This window comes from Poeciliopsis prolifica, unplaced genomic scaffold, assembly GCF_027474105.1.
Source record: "Poeciliopsis prolifica strain line A6 unplaced genomic scaffold, Auburn_PproV2 SCAFFOLD002, whole genome shotgun sequence".
NCBI lineage: Eukaryota > Metazoa > Chordata > Actinopteri > Cyprinodontiformes > Poeciliidae > Poeciliopsis > Poeciliopsis prolifica.
Genome location: NW_026562377.1, coordinates 11542329 through 11558652, shown reverse-complemented (window position 1 = coordinate 11558652; position 16324 = coordinate 11542329).

The following is a 16324-nucleotide window of genomic DNA, read 5'->3' as shown; positions in this document are numbered from 1 at the left end:
TGAGATTATGTTGAGCTGAGACTCATGCACTGACGATAGTACGCTGATGCTAGCGCTGTGTCACTTCTACCCTCTCGCTCCCTTTGTGCCTCTATGTGCTGACAGACTGATGGGCAGCCATTGTTCCACATCTGAATTGAAGGAAGGCAAACCATGGCCTCTCCCTTGCTCTTCTGCTTCCCTCTTTTACTTTACTGCCCAACACTCTTGATCTGTCTCTTTACTACTTCATTGTTTTACCTGTCTCCTGTTTTCTAAATGTTCTTTTTTCTTTCGACTGATCTTCTCCATTTGCTGGCCCACTCATCTCCTCTTAAGTTCCTCTTTGTGTCAATTTTTCCTACCCTTAATCCTTTTTTGTTGTGACTTCCTTCCCCCTGTGAACATTCATTTTTCCAATTATGGGCTTGGTAGGTTACATTTCTTCTCTTGTGTTAGTTAACTTCAGCTCCATTTTTGTTGATTAAAACTGTAATCAATTTCATTACATTGTTCCTCCCTATATCTGTTTTTACCTCGCTGATGTTTCATCGTTAACTTCATATGTAACTTCTTTACACTTCCATCTTCTGGTTCCAAGCTTCTCCGATCAGTGAATGTAGAAAACTAACTGATGGCTTTCGGTGAAAGAGTGAGCTTCAAAGCTCAAAGGAAAGTTTTCTCTTGTCTGGAAATGTCATGCTCCATGGTTATCATATTCTAAAATTTGTGAAATATGCAATGATCTCATTGAAACACGTAACAGGGTCAGAGATGGTCATCTGGGCTACATCAAGAACACAATCTGTTTCCAAATATGCATGAAGTTCCGCAATTATAAAAATATTAGCAATTGAAGGAGGCTGGTAGAAGTAGTGATAGCTGGCATGAATAACATTTGATTCATATTTATCCAAGTGACCTTCTCACCAGAGTTGAAAGGAATGTGCATAAAGGCCTCATACCATTTTATAAACATTTACTGTGAAGTCAAATGCTACGCACTAAGTCACCAAAAAATGCAATTTATGCTCTAAAAAGATGCCTTAAAAATAAAGTGAAGCCAACAACACCAAGAAAGTGGGCTTGAAAGCATTTTCTGCAAAAGTTCCCTAGGGTAGAATAAGAGACTTTTATTTCAAGCCCATTAGATAACTAAATTGGATTACAAGTGGCACATGAGGAGATACAACTCTCCACTAGTCAGATACTTTCATTTTATTTATCCAAAATTTCATTATCTTTTTATTATGCCGCTTTCAATTTGTGCTAAGCTGAGGTACCCCCCAGCTGGGGTCAGTTTTGTACTATTCATTTCAGAGAGCAAAAATAAGAAAAAATTAGTCTTAGACAGAATGTTTTCAACAGTCATTCTCTTTTGCTGCGAAATCAGTCGGTCTATTCCTTAGTGTCAGCAGTTCCACTTGGATTACTTGATACATTATTGAATACGGTACATATGGTAACAGCTGCTCCCAACAAGGTAATGGAGTCTCAGAGGAGAACTTCTTTACGCTTCCATCTCCTGCTGTTGTTCTCCGGCATCAGTCCACTGAGTGGCAGTATTGGGTCATAAGTGAGATCACAGCAGATTTTTCATGCAGTAGTACAGTCACACTGGGCCATGCCCTGACACACAAGTACTTACAACCCAGTTGGAAAGATAACTGGAGAGAATATGAAATACTCCCAGGCACACACATGAAGAAACAAAACAATCTCCTCTGCCTCTGACAGCAGCAAGTGACACTTTATGATAACACTGGTCTGAGGGGAGGGAGAATGTTGACTTAACCAAGTGTCTGAGAATGAAAGGTGGAATGTCTCTCACTCACTCACAAAAAAGGTCAAAGTGGAACAGTCAGAACAGGCTTGCCTCTGTCACATTCATTCTCTTTCACATGCTATTTGAACATTTGTAAAGGGTTAGAATTCAAACAATTTGGTATTTTCTTTCCAAAAATAATGGTCTGCACATTAAAATAAATATATTTTGTTTAAATTATTCAATCTATAGTGTAGAACAATACAACTTGTGTCTTTAAATCTTTTATTTTGTAATTTCAGCTTCATGTCAATTGCTTCAGTAAGAACTCTCATCAAAGTGATGAATTTTGTAACTTCATAAAGTATTATATGTTCACTTTTATTTAAATATCAGATGCCAAATAAATGATTGTTGTTATAGATTGTTTTTTTTTTGTTTCATTAAGAATTTGTTTCATTTCCAATAATATTTGTGAATTCGCTTAGTTTTCATTCATGAAAAATGGAGATGTATGGCTACCCCTGGCAATACAAGCACATATAGTATACATTTACTGCAGACTGAATATTATTAACTCCTGAAAGGCTCAAGTTGTAAATACAATATGGTGGTGAAATTCAGCTACATGACTAATGTCTGGTTTTACGTATTGATTTATGGCTTGGTGACGGCGTTTTCAGTAAAATTTATTATCCATGTCTTGGATACAAAGGCTCAGAGGGTTTGGTGGTTTAACATAAGTTTTGCTTGTGTTGAAAGAGCGTACAAGAAAATCAAGTCACTGTGCATCAAACTTGGTGTGTTTGGGCTGGATAGCCATCAGCATAGTTCAAAGCCAAAAATAGTCTAGATTTGTCCTCAGCTGAACTGCTGCATTTTGGTCCTTGTTCACATATGTAGACTGATATTCAATAACCTAAATATTATTACCTTGCTTTAATAATTCCACAACAAAAGATAAAGAGTTATCCAGTTGTACATCAAGAACAATCCCGTGAAACTGCCAAAATATCACATAATTTATGACTTTAACAGCAACTCTAACTCGTAGATGATGCTATAATTAATGTCATGAAATTTGACTGGAGGTTTGAAATTACTGTCAGGTGTGGAAAATGGATCGCTTCACAGTTTATTCTGGAGGATCTCAAGACATTTCCCAGCCAGTGGAGACATATAATTGCTGCCCTGGCGTGTGACATGCCTACTGCTTTTCAATTTTAATTTAATTTCATTTAATTGGTAGGGACAAAGGACATTAATTAACATTTCTGTCAAGTGTATCCAAAATATATTTTTTTCAGGCACATCCCATATCTCATGACTATGGGTAAATGTTCAAACATAGATGGACAGGTAAATCTAAAGGATTAGATTCTGCTTCAGCGCTTCTCTGTTTTTCGCCGAGCAGCACTTTCAGTACCATTGATGAGGCCCTAGTCAATATCCTTTTCCCACCCAGATCCTATAAACCCTTTTACAGTTCAGAACATGGCCTCAGACTTAAGGGACATGACTCTCCCCTTCTTCACACTCAGCTTTGAATCATTCACAGCTTAGTTATCACATTATGTTGTTTGTAAAGCGCCTCAAGATGAAATTTGTTGTGAATTGGTGCCTAAGAAATTATCTAGGCTGAACTGAATTGAATCTGGAAAATGATGAGACCCTGAGGTTCCAATGCTGGAAACCTTCCTCTCCATGAGATCTCTTCCAACGAACACCACAAACAAACTTTGGTGACAAGAGGAGCACTAACAGAATCCAACCTACACTATGGATAAGATAAACTTGATGTCAGCTATTTAAAGCAAATGATTTTTGTATTATAACCAACCTGGACAGCTCATATGTTTTCACCCTAGTTATCAAAGTGTACCTTGTTTATTGAGGTTGCATCCATCAGCACAATAACCCAACAAAAGTCCTTGTGTGTCAGAAGTCTCCCTCCGAACCATATCCGTTCTGCCATGGTTGCTGCTCTCCCTTTCTGAGTCATGGAATGGTTTTCCAGAATTTCCCAGAGGCCACTTCAGAGTCGTTTTCCACAGCCTTTCTCCAAATTACCTTCATGTCCAAGTCTCTACTTCTACGACCACAGAAACCAAAGGCATTCTGGTCTACCTGCCAGCCTCTCCAAGACTCCCCAAAGATAACTAAGCCCTGAAGACCTTGTATTTCAGTTTGCAGCTTCTATCACTGGTAGAGTCCATTAATGACCTTCAGGTCATAACTCTTGGAAACCATCTCAGTAGTGGATGTCGGAGACATAACCCATTCAGAATTCGATGCCTGCCTTCAAACATGAGAAAAATAATTTTGTAGGGTTCTTTCCCAGCAAACTCTTACCACTAATTTGCACTTTACAGGTCTAATATGCAGCAACCATGTTATCCATCAACCTTTTGTCTTTTGTTCATGGCTCAGTTTCAACTCCACCTTCAAAGTGTTTCTCTTGTGTAAACTTGTGTAAGTTGATAAATTAGAAGAACAAAATAGAAATCATTGTGTCCAACACATATAAGGAACTAACTCTTTCTGAGTGTTTAATCTTTTGAGGCGAATAGCAGGGTTCTCATGGTTCACAGCAGTGCGGCGCTAAATTCAAGTAAAATTATTCACAATTTTGGTTTTAATAAGCAAGATGAAATCAACTTGAATAATAATATGCATTTTGATCTAAGAAAGTACAAATGTAAATTTTTATTATGTGAACTCATAAATACCTATATCTAAAAACAAGCTCCAAGAAGAAATACTTTATTTTGTATGTATCTATAGTCATTGACTGATATTCAACTGTAAATAGTGATGAGAGGCAATTTATAATTTTTTGGTAAATGGAAAATTAGTTTCTGTGTTCAAAAGTCTTCTTTTGGGGGTCATAACTTGTTAGAAATTCTGAATCCTATACCGATCAAAAATGTGTCAACAGGGTGTTCTGAGTCAATACTAAAGACTATTTGAAACCCTGACAAAAAAGTTCACAGTGGACTGAAATGAGGTTGTAAATGATGCAGAGGTGTTTAATGTTAGGTGGAGCTTTTGGTTGATACTCAAGACATTTCCTGGGTAGCAGTGTTGAAGTAGAAGCAATAATCCAGATGTGGTGTGGGCAACCTGCCTGTTGGGGCATGAACACAGGAGCATCCCCCTGACGCCAGAGTTTAATGAAAACCAGGGAAATCTCCAGAGTAATGAGGGGAAAGGATGTGTGTTTCTATCTGTGCGTGTGCTAATTTGTCAGAGGAAGAATGTTTTTATTCACATTTTTAGAGGGCACAACACACATCTGCATGCTGGAAGCGCTTGTGGTCTTCTCCCTGTCTGCTGATTTGTCATCCACATGATGTAGAGAAGGAATTAAACCCTCAGGATTATTGATGATGCCTTTTGGGAAGTGACTGAATGCTGTTATTGGACACATGTCGTCATAGTGGCCTGAGCACAGTATTAAAGAAAGCAACCAGTGTGAAGTATGAAATTTTCCTAAAATTGTCTGTCTGATTATAAATCAGTATGTGTTTATACAATAATCACGAGGTCAGTAGACATTTACTGCATCCCTAATGATGTTTTTTCCAATTCAAAGTCTTGCTGATGGAGCCTTATGAGTCTCTGTCAGAAGCAATCAAGAAGAGTTTGCAGCTTTTCAGCAGAGACTTACAGACTTTGTCATAATCTCCAGGGCTTGGTGCAATTTAAAACTCCCTCTGTTGCCCATCACTATCGGTTGAGGGCTTTGGTAGGTTAATGGTATTTTACCATCTTTCTTTTAATGCATTTTTCAGTCTTTGATTCACACACCAGTGAGTTTTAGCCGCCTATCCATACTATCTGAGGGTACATCATGTCCTGGCGTTTATCAATTAATTGCACTCACCTCCTGGGGGCTATTCTAGACCACTGAGATTTTTTTAGTGAATGAGTGATGCGCGCATGTCTTCTCAAAGTTTCTCGATAGGAAAGAGTAATTACTTACGGGAAAAGCTTTGACCAGCTCCTATGATGCTAGCGACTCAGTGCAGGGATGAGCTTAAGTGGCAGGAGCTTATATTAGTGAGCCATTTCTAAACTCTGTAAAACAGATTGCAGAGTTTGTCGGGCTAAAATAAAACAGAAAGCAAAAAACAAGGAATTCTCTGGTCTTTTAAATTACGATAATAATGAACCAACATTTTGTTACTTTTTATAGGACTGACCTTTAGACATTTTACTGCATATAAAGAGGGTAAAACCAATTTTAATGACCCTCAAGACGTCCATCAAATGGCCTAGGAAAGCATATAAATGCGACATGCACAGAAAAAGGACCCGTCTCAACTAAATGGAATGCACTGTTTTGTTTTTTGGTCACATCTGTGCCTTTTCTTCTGTGTCAAAATGTCTGCTGTCAAAATACAGAAATGCAGTGAGGTCATCAAAAAATACAGCATAGTGAACTAATGTGTAAAGGTCTCAGACTTGGCTGAAACTCATACTTTATTTATTTTATCATAATGAAGGGTGTGGGTTACTGCAACGATGTGGTTTAGTTTATTATTCAGAATTTCCTTTTCAAATTTGGTTGTTTTTTTTTTCTTCTTCTGCAAGGCAACCCACAGAGGATGTGGATAAAAGCTAAATGCACTGGATTAGAAGGTAGTAGTGCTTTCAGAAAAAAGTTGGAAAATATGTTATATGTCTATGCTTTAAAAAATTTAATCCAGTCGCTAATCATACGTGTTAAAAAAAAAGTTAAATGGTTTCGAATTCCCTATATTCAGCTCAAACATTAGAAAAACAAACAAATCACTGCTTCAGACAATTTTCATAGGTAAATATGCAGAAGAGAGCTTTACACCTCTGAAAAAAAGGTCTTATACTTATTTTTATGATTAGGTTTGCTGATTGCTTGCTAACTAAGCTAAGTTTGATAATTATGAGAAATACTTGACAATAACCCAAAATGCAATGTTAAGATTGCTTAAAATGCATTTTGTTGAAGAAAGCAGGAACCATGAGGAAAAACATGCCTTTTATTCATTGATCCAATAAGGGGGCAAGGGACAGAGATGATGAAAATAAGAGAAAGCTTAAAATTATCCAGGCACTCAGATGAATCAGCGGACTCTTTTGGTAAAATTGACATAATTGCATAATGTTGCAACTAAAATATTCCTGACAGGGCTTTTATTCAAAAGAAAGATATGCAGCACCCGTTATGAGCACTGACCTACATAAATAATTTACAAGTGCAAATATAAAATAACATAAAACTAATCACGTTCAGCTCAGTAAATTCAACATCCTATACCTTGCTGAAAGAAAACCTAGCATCTTTTTAACCCAATGTATTTTTCTTACTGTAAATCTTTAATATGTTGTTTACCATGCATGCAATTTACATTTTAAAGCTGAGCTCATGTTAGCTAATTCTGGTTGACTGTGCAGCATGATGAGGTGCCCTGTGAAACCCTGCCTGCCCTCTTACTGATAGCTGCTCTGGGTGAGGGCATCAGTTGATGCTTAAAATGCAAATGTATTCAAACAAGCCCAGGGTGAAGTGCAGTTTAGCTGTTTATGCATTTGCTTTAGGAGAGTGAAAATGTGGCAGGGATGTGCAACTATGCAGGAAATATCAGAGGATGACGTGCGGTCCTCTAACGGTCTTGTGGAGACTACAGTCTGATCTGACGAGGCCTGCTGTTGTAGATGTGTGTGAATGTTACATGGTTTTAGCCGTACTGTAAATAGCTGGTGCTGAAATTTAAATTGTTGACATATGCATCAATACACAGCTGACAGCAATTATTGCACGTGGCTGAAATAAATAGCAAACAGACCAGTGCAATAAACATCTAACTCACAGGGTTCATGCAGGTCTTTGTCTCCACTAAAGCATGATGGTCATTCTCCTGTTTTTCTGCAGGGCAGCTTTAATGATGCAACACCTCAATTCAGCACAGACTTGTACTGGATTATTATTTTTACACGGATGTGTTCTCCAACCCAAATTGGAACCCCTGGACATATAACTCCTCAAATAAGTAAACATCTATCTCTGAGCAACACCTAATAGTATACACGTCCTAGTCAAACTTGCACATGTGTTTTAACCTATTCCTGCTGACTATTTGGTGTTTGCAAGGGCTGTTGAAAAATAAGTGTAGGTGCCAAGCAAATGGTTTATATTGATTCTTCTTTTAGCGACGTACATCGAAAAGTTCATCTTTAGCTGTGGTGACAGAAACAAGGCTTGGTTAGCTTCTGGAGGACTAAAGATGAAGCAGATTCAAATTTAAATTACCAAATTAATTGTAGACTAGCACATTTTTTTAAGTCACAATGCATAAATCTTTCATTGTAAATTAAAATCTTATTCTTAATAGAAATGCTTATTAAACAATGCTTTGAACATAAGCACGAGGTGGGAAATTATGGTCACTCTTATGTGCCAGAATTTTATACAATCCTTTTTGTCAGCTTGACAACACCAAGTCTTCTTTATCATTTCACATTTTGGATCACTTGATCTTTTCTATTTGCACCATTTTATAACATTCTCTCATTTATTGTTCTCTGCTGCTCAGACATCGGACTTTCTACAAGCTTTAGGTCTGGTGACTGGGATAAATATGGAAGAATTATGTTCTCCTGTCTGTTCAGTAGATTTCGTTTCTGGCATTGCCAAAAAATAACAGGTTTGCATATAAATAGTGTATAATGACTGTCATGTCAGTAATTGTGTGACTGGGGACATTTTAATCAATTGTGACTCAGCATGACAGTTTCTCCATGAATTAATCTACTCAAATGCTAAATTTTTCTTTCTTCGGTTTTATGAAGCTGACAAAATACAATATTTAATATTTAATTTTTTTTTTACATAATTTTACCAGGAGAGCCAATGTCAAGAGCTGTATACTTAAGAAATGTAACATGTAACTATAGGAAAATATATCAGTAGTAATATTTTTCTATAGATAGAGTTCAACTGGGTTCAAAAAAGTTTAAATAATTCCTGTATGAAGGAAAAGCAGAGCTTACCAACCGCCCTCCACGTCTACATGTAACCCCTAAGGATTAACCCTGTATATCCCATCATTTCAGTCAGCTCAAAACGACTAGAGTATGGGAGTTCAAACAGGCCCCAGAGTCCATATTGCCCAAAGGGAAAGCCCTGGAATAAACATGCCTGGATACCCTCATCTGGCTCAACTGTGTTGTACCTTGTCAAAAGTATATCAGTGGTGAGTTAAAGCAGAATCCTGATGACAGCGCTGCTCCCTACTCCACATTGGGAGGGGTCAATTTCAGGGTTTCTTCGGTTACTTTTGTTAACCAGGTTAGAAACATTTATATGTTTATGATGCAACACGAATAAGGCCAAGTACAACCTGTGCCTTATTTAGTTTATGCTTTCTTTCAAGTCAATTCAATGAATATGGTGTGCTGATTTTGACAATAAAATACCTGAATTAATTGCTGATCAGTTTGTTTCTTCTATCTTTATAAGCACAAAGGGTTCCTGCACAGATCAGGACTCATGAAAGCTGCGGATATGCTCGATTAAAAAAAAAAAAAAAAGGCTCTCCAACTCCAAAGAATTTTGCCTGGCTGATATTTCTTAAAACTTACTCTCTCACTGCAATAAACACAAAATGTGCCAACACTTAAGTCATAATAATAATGCCAGATAGTCCATGATTAATTCTGAACAGAAATGGACATGGCCATCCTGTGATAGAAGTGAAGCTGCAGAAGTGCCTTGAACTGCAGTAACCTCTCCAGCTAATAAGCACTGGCTCGGAAATCTTCCGGGTCCCAATTCAAACGTGTTAACTTCTCTCAAGAAATGGTAACTTTTCCAAAAAGCCATTATGGTACTTGAGCTAAATTTGCTTCTGCAGATCTGCACTTACTTCCAGCAAAATATTTTTTGTTCCAGAATTCTGCAATTTAAAACTGTCCATTTCTCTCATAAAATACTAAGTTTTCTCAGAAGTCATTGTGGTATTGTAAGTGAGATTTACTGCTCTTAATCAGTCTACATGGAATCTTTTTTTTAATTTTTTTTTTTAAATAACTCCATAATTAACTGGTTATTAGATATCAAAGGTACATGCATGTGTCAAATTGAGAATGGCAGCTCTTCTCTTTCATCTACAGACTGGTACATCTGTTTTCAAAGACAACAGAAGAAAGTCGGCTGAATACCAAACTCTATAATTTACAATTTCAATATACAAGGTACAATTTGGGGTTATAGTGGGTTTGTCCACTAAATTAAGGAATTCTTTAATGACGGACATTAGAGTGCCCAATTAAAGTTTTTTAAAAAATATTGAGATATCGGCTATTTTTGTACACAGCTTTAAAATTATATAGCGTATACAATTTTTGTTTAATTTATAAATGATTCCCTACCAATCTGAGTGTTTCTCATCCTTTACATAGTGTCCACACTGACAGAAGGACAGTTGACTTCTAGAGCTTCATGTTTATCAATGATGTGACCTTATCCAAACCACGGTGGGGAAAGCTTGGCAAAAGGAGTTCAGACATTCATCATTACAGTTCATGATGTTCAAAGCAAAGCATAATGTTTGTGAAGGAGCAGGTTTGGAACCCTCCTGTCCTCAAGGGCCCATGTCCTGGAGTGCCTCTGCTTCAACAAATCTTAACCAAATAATAAGCAGAGAACTTGACTGCACTGAGATGATTCAGCCATTTTTGATCAAGGTATATTGGACTGGGAGCATATCTAAAAGTTACAAGACTCCTGTTCTCAAGACCTGAATTTTAATACCCTCAATGTAGAGCAACGTTTCATTTTAAGCCATGAGGAGACACAAGTAACTGGAACTGCATTTACATAATGAATTGTAATATAAACAGCTTAACTGTGATAGTGTTACCACTTCAGCAAACTGCTGCAGATGAAAATATCATTAGCAGTAGAAAGAGATGAATTTGAGGACTGAAGCTGAACATGTTGAGTCAGATGAATTTAAAAACTCACACTAAGGAGTTTACAAGGATAAGGGCAAACAAACGACTTCGGGTTCTCCTGACAAGAAACACATGGGGAATTTGTGAAGTGCAGTAAGACTCCTTATCGTTATCACCAGAAGAGAGGGTGGTTAAAAACAGAAAAAAAAAAGCTTGACTATTTTACACTTGTCTCATCAAAGTTGTAAATACAAAAGTCTGCAAACTCACTTGCTTGCATTTTGAATTTGGTAATAACTGGGTTATTTTTTGCAACAATGAGTGGCAAGTATTATGCAACAATAATGGTATGATTATGTGTTTTTATAATAATGACACACTCTTTCTCTGCTGCTCTGCTTAGCAAACACAGTCTTCCTGAATTGCTTTCCCCCCTACGGTTGCTTCACTGTTTGCTCATTCAGTCAGCCATAATGTGTTGTGTCTAAGAGGTTGGACATTTAAATAACTATAATAAATCACTTAACAGAGATACAGAGTACCATGCACTGATTTCATGGGGTCCTCTGTTTTCACTGACATTGTTATGACTGGCTTAATACCATGCATTTGGTTCCATGAGGCAGGTGTAGTAAAACCTGACAGTTATTTGCTGATAAAGTATCTGGTCCAGCGTTTTATGCATGCATGTGGTGTTATCTGACCACCTCTGGACATGATCGTACTGTCTTCCCAGCTCTGTGTGAGTCTCTCTGTGTTTCTCGCTGTGTCTTGGGTTACAGGGTAACTCAAGCCGTGTAAGTCTGTGGCGTTCCTCAGGAGGAATTTGGCTTCATATCATTGTTTTAATCAATTCTGTGCATTTAAATGTTGCGTGTGTAAATGGGTGTGTCCCGTTCAGGGATAAACTTGATTCCAACCAAGTTTATCCAATGACAATGATTCATTCATGTTTTAGAGTAATAGATGCAGGGTGTTCATGGTAAATGGTAAATGTCAACAGTCTGGCTTATACAGTGCAACAGCTTACATCCTGGATATTTCAAATTAAAGTATGACCTGATTTTGTTTTTTCTTTTACAACTCTTATTTCCGACCCCTTACATTTTTCCTTGACCCTTCCTAGATTGCAAACAGGGTTATAATGGCTCTGGATTCTGTTATATGTAATTGTGTGTAAACCATACAGTCTGCTGCCTAATATTTTATGGTGTTGTTAGTACATCATAAAAGGACTTTCATGAACCTCTGATCCCAATCTGTCACTATAATGTTGTGCAGTGGGTCTTTGGGTTTTTACATCACCTTCATTGAAATGTGAGCTGTTGGACAAACAACAAAGAGAACTTTGCTTTTCTTTATGCTTTTAATATATATAGGATGCAATGTTGCAGAAGAGTTTTGCAAGCTATGACTTCAACTTTTAAGGCTTTATGTTGTTCAATACAAAGTAGTTACAAAACCATTAAGAAGCATCTTTAACAGTCCCCCTAATATCACCAATAAATGCTTAGATGCTTTGAATTTTCCAACATGGTTTTCACTTAAAGCCACAAATTTGAAAAATGTTTTCTTTCTTTTTTTGTTTTTTACATGACTGAACAAAGGAGGCTTTTCGTCAAGTTCCCACTGTAGCACCTGTTACTCAAATTAGGCAAAGCAGGCCGAAGCTGAAGCCAAGAATCCATCATACAATCACCATAAATGTCTAAAAGTCTAGACAGTAAATAGAAAAATAAATAAGAGAGAAAATAGATGTTTTGTATTTATTTATTTTTTTTCAGTTTCCTTAGTCATCTATTCTGCTATCTCTACTTAGCTTTCTAGTTACAAAGTTCATTTGAACTTTGTAACCATTGGTTAGTTTATTAATAGTTACAAATTTACTTGCAACTTAAATTAGCAAGTAAATTTTTATTTTTGTTAAAATGTGATAGTGTTAGCTAGTTTGGTACATTAATGCTCTTGGTCCTTAGGTAAAAAAGCTGAAGGCCTGCTCATATTCTGGTTTGTAAATATTTTTAATAGGTTTCAGAAGATAAAAAGCCTTCATTCATAATAGTTTACATAAAATGACATGAGTGATGCAATGAAAACACAATAACAACAAAGAAATATTGACTATCCTAAAATGTAACTGTTATGACTTTTACAGGGTAGCCAGTTAGCTGCATTTATTACATTGAAAATGTATTTATATGGTACCAAGTCAGAGCAAATTTCATATTGAGGGACTTTACAAAAAAATGAAATGATTGAAATTCTACCAAACATACATTACAATTAATCCTAGTCATTAAGTAGTGTTTAATAAATCAATACTGCAGTCGTTTTGAGGAGTTTGTGGTGCAATTGACTGTCGCTGGTTAAAAAATAAAAAAAAATACAACATTCATGTCAGGCCTTGGCTGGAAAATCATACGCCTAATAATGGATCTGAATTCATTCTATGAAAAAAAAATATATATATATATAAATATATATATATTTTCATATTAAAGTACACAAGTAAACATTCCACAAGCTGGTTGTTACTTTGTCAATGTTTTTTAATTATCAAAATTTGTTGACACTCATTATTCACCAACTAGTTTGTTAATTATTCATCAACTAGTTTGCTAATTCACCTCTGAGTTGAAAAAACTGCAAAAATCTGCTTTAAATTGAGAAACTTAGTTCTAAGTTTTCATTTTGTAGGTCAGATTATTTGCTAATCCGGTGGATTAACAGGTTTCTTGTAGAACACTCAAAAGATCAAAATGAAAAACGCCGTAAAACACTGTGATCTCATCCTCGCATGAGCCATGAGAAAAGTGTAACACAGAAGCAAAGTTGACCCTGACAGCCAGAGTGGCCCCCTTTGTTGTGGTCATCGCTGACAAATCAAAGTTTTCTGTTAAGTCTGTGGTCTGAGAAGTCGAGGCCATGACCAAGGTTGCTCTCTCAAAGGATTAAGACAGCACGGTGAACTCGTTATTTCTCAAAATGGATAGCATGTTAATCCAGGAGCCCCCTGTGTGATCTTGTGACTAGAGTTTTAGGGTTGAGGTAGCAAACCACCAAGCAGCTCCCTATTAAAATAAGTTTAACCCTGCGACCTCTTGAGCAAACTGCTACTTCCCCAGATGAAAATGTCTCTGATACACAGAGCACCTGGCTCACTCAGGGTCACTGGGACAACATGCATGCAACTTATGTCACCTATTAATAACAAGTGACTCGTCAGAAACATTTGAGTTTTAGAATAATAAAAAATTGTTTTAAATGAAATACACATGCACACTGATTTACTTAGTACCTAGACTTTGTCTTTGTCACACTTGATTACAGTGCAAACAAAACTTTAGACAATTTGCAGAATAGCTTATCCTCTGTCACATTGGTAAACCTGCACCCTCTACTATCCTCAAAAAACATATTTTGCCCTCATATCAGCTAAATAAAACTCAATTAGAGACCAGAGTAGAATAGAATAAATTAGCATGAAAAATCCTTTATTGTCCCATGGTGGGAAAATTCAGTTGTAACAGCAATAAAGTGGCAGGACATTATTAAACAAATCTAATTTTCATATTTTCCCATGGCAAAGATCTAAACATAGGTGTGCTTGAAAAAAAAAGTGTGATGCACAATTTTTGAGTGAATGGTAAATAAAACTCAAAGGACTTCAGAAAATGATATATTTGGATACCAGATTAATGAAAGTGTCCACTTTCAGGGAATTGCAACCCATAATAATAATAATAATAATAATAATAATAATAATAATAATAATAATAATAATAATAATAAACAAGAGAAAATTAAGACAACTTAGATTCAATGCTTTCTGCTTTCTAGTTACCTAATATGTACACTGCACATATATTTTTGAACCTGTTCATTTGAACTGATCATGGACAAAATATAAGCTGGTAAGGTCAGTAAATATCCAATCCTTTGCTATATTTTATGAGTCATGACAGAAATATGGTAAGGAGTGAAGCAAATTAATCCTCAGAGGTCACTGGCAAGGTCTATAAGAGGGGTTGATCATAATAAATTTTATTGGTGTATTTCAGTTATGTGTTTGTGTGTGCATGTGAAAAAATGAATAGAAACATTGGAGCATATAGGAGGATATGAAACGAAGAAAAGTGAAAGGATATGTTCTTAGTGAGCAACATATGTTGTTTGGACTTATCAGTGTGATTTTTACTTTTATTTTTTGTTTGAGTGGGGAAAAGAAAAAGATTTGGTCCACTGGTGTGGGTCAGCCTAATTCCTTCTCTCTCTCTTCTGGCCTTGATTTCCCTCACTTCCAAGTGTGACAGCAATTTGCGCGCTGTCTTCAGGTTCAAATTTATGATCTCTCCTGGCTTTGCTGAACAAAAAGAGGGGCTTGAAGGCAGAAGGATCCATTGGGCCCCATCAAACCCCATTCTTCTCACCACCACCTAATTGATGCCAGATCTTTTCAGGGGCCAATCCTAAATGGATCAGAGAGAAGGAGGAGGATCACTGCAAAGGAACATACTCTATATGGTCTTGATGGGGAATTAAGCATTGGCATAGCAAGTCTATCCTCTCCCCTCAGCACAGGGCCTGCTGCATGGAGGCGAGCACATAATGTATGTGTGAGAATACATGTGCTTGAGTGTGTGCACAAGAGTTTTCTCACAAGTGTCAGTGCCTCACTGTAGCGTGAGTAAGTAGGGTGTTGACCCCATCTATCCCTGGAGAGCATATGGATGCAATCACGCGCAGTGAAAGCTAGAGAAAAATTCAGAGCTTGAATAGAACGCAAGAAAGAAGAAAATACAGAAATGGAGAGAGAGAGAGGAGAAGAGAGGAGCAATAAATTGCCGTCTGGCTTGTGTATCTGGAAGACAGAAAATCTCCCTAATTCCTTGTTCGTCCCTCTCTTTATGGATTTGCCAGTGGAGGGTTTTGGCTAAGTCACGGTGTGATGGTTTTCTTGCCAACCTTTGTTAAGAAAGCACAGGATGATTGTGGCCATTTCTATTCTTTCTTTCTTTTGACATGGCGCCAGTAGCTAATTAGCAGGAAAATAACACTAAAATGTCCCTTTTTTATTCTAGGATACAATACCTGAGTTATTGTTTACCACATGTACAAAGTCTTTATGAGGATTTGTTTTCCCAGTAAGAGACAGCCCAGCTGACATTAAGCTGAGTTTTATTGACTGTGCCATTTTACAATTTCCCAAATGAGCTACGGAGGCAAATGTGTTTAAATAATCTGATGAATGAGCAGTGTTATTAATTTCAGTATCATTAAAAACTTATGAAAATGTTTTTTTTCTTTTTAAGGAACTGAACATGAGCACATTTCACAGTGTCCATCCATCCATCCATCAATTGTCTACACTCACTTGTCGTCGTAGGCTATTGGGGTTTTGGTGCCTATGTATCTACAGTCATTTAATGCACCTTGAATGCCAGTCCATCATACACATAAACAACCATGCACACACTCCAAAGGCCATGTTTTTAGACTGTAGGAGGAAGTTGGAGTACCCAGAGAAAAGCCACTTATGTAAAGGGAAAACATGCAAACTACATGCAGAAAGACCTTGGGTTGGAATTTGATTTCAAGACCGTATTGCTCTACTGCAGTGCTTCTCAATTCCAGTCCACAGGA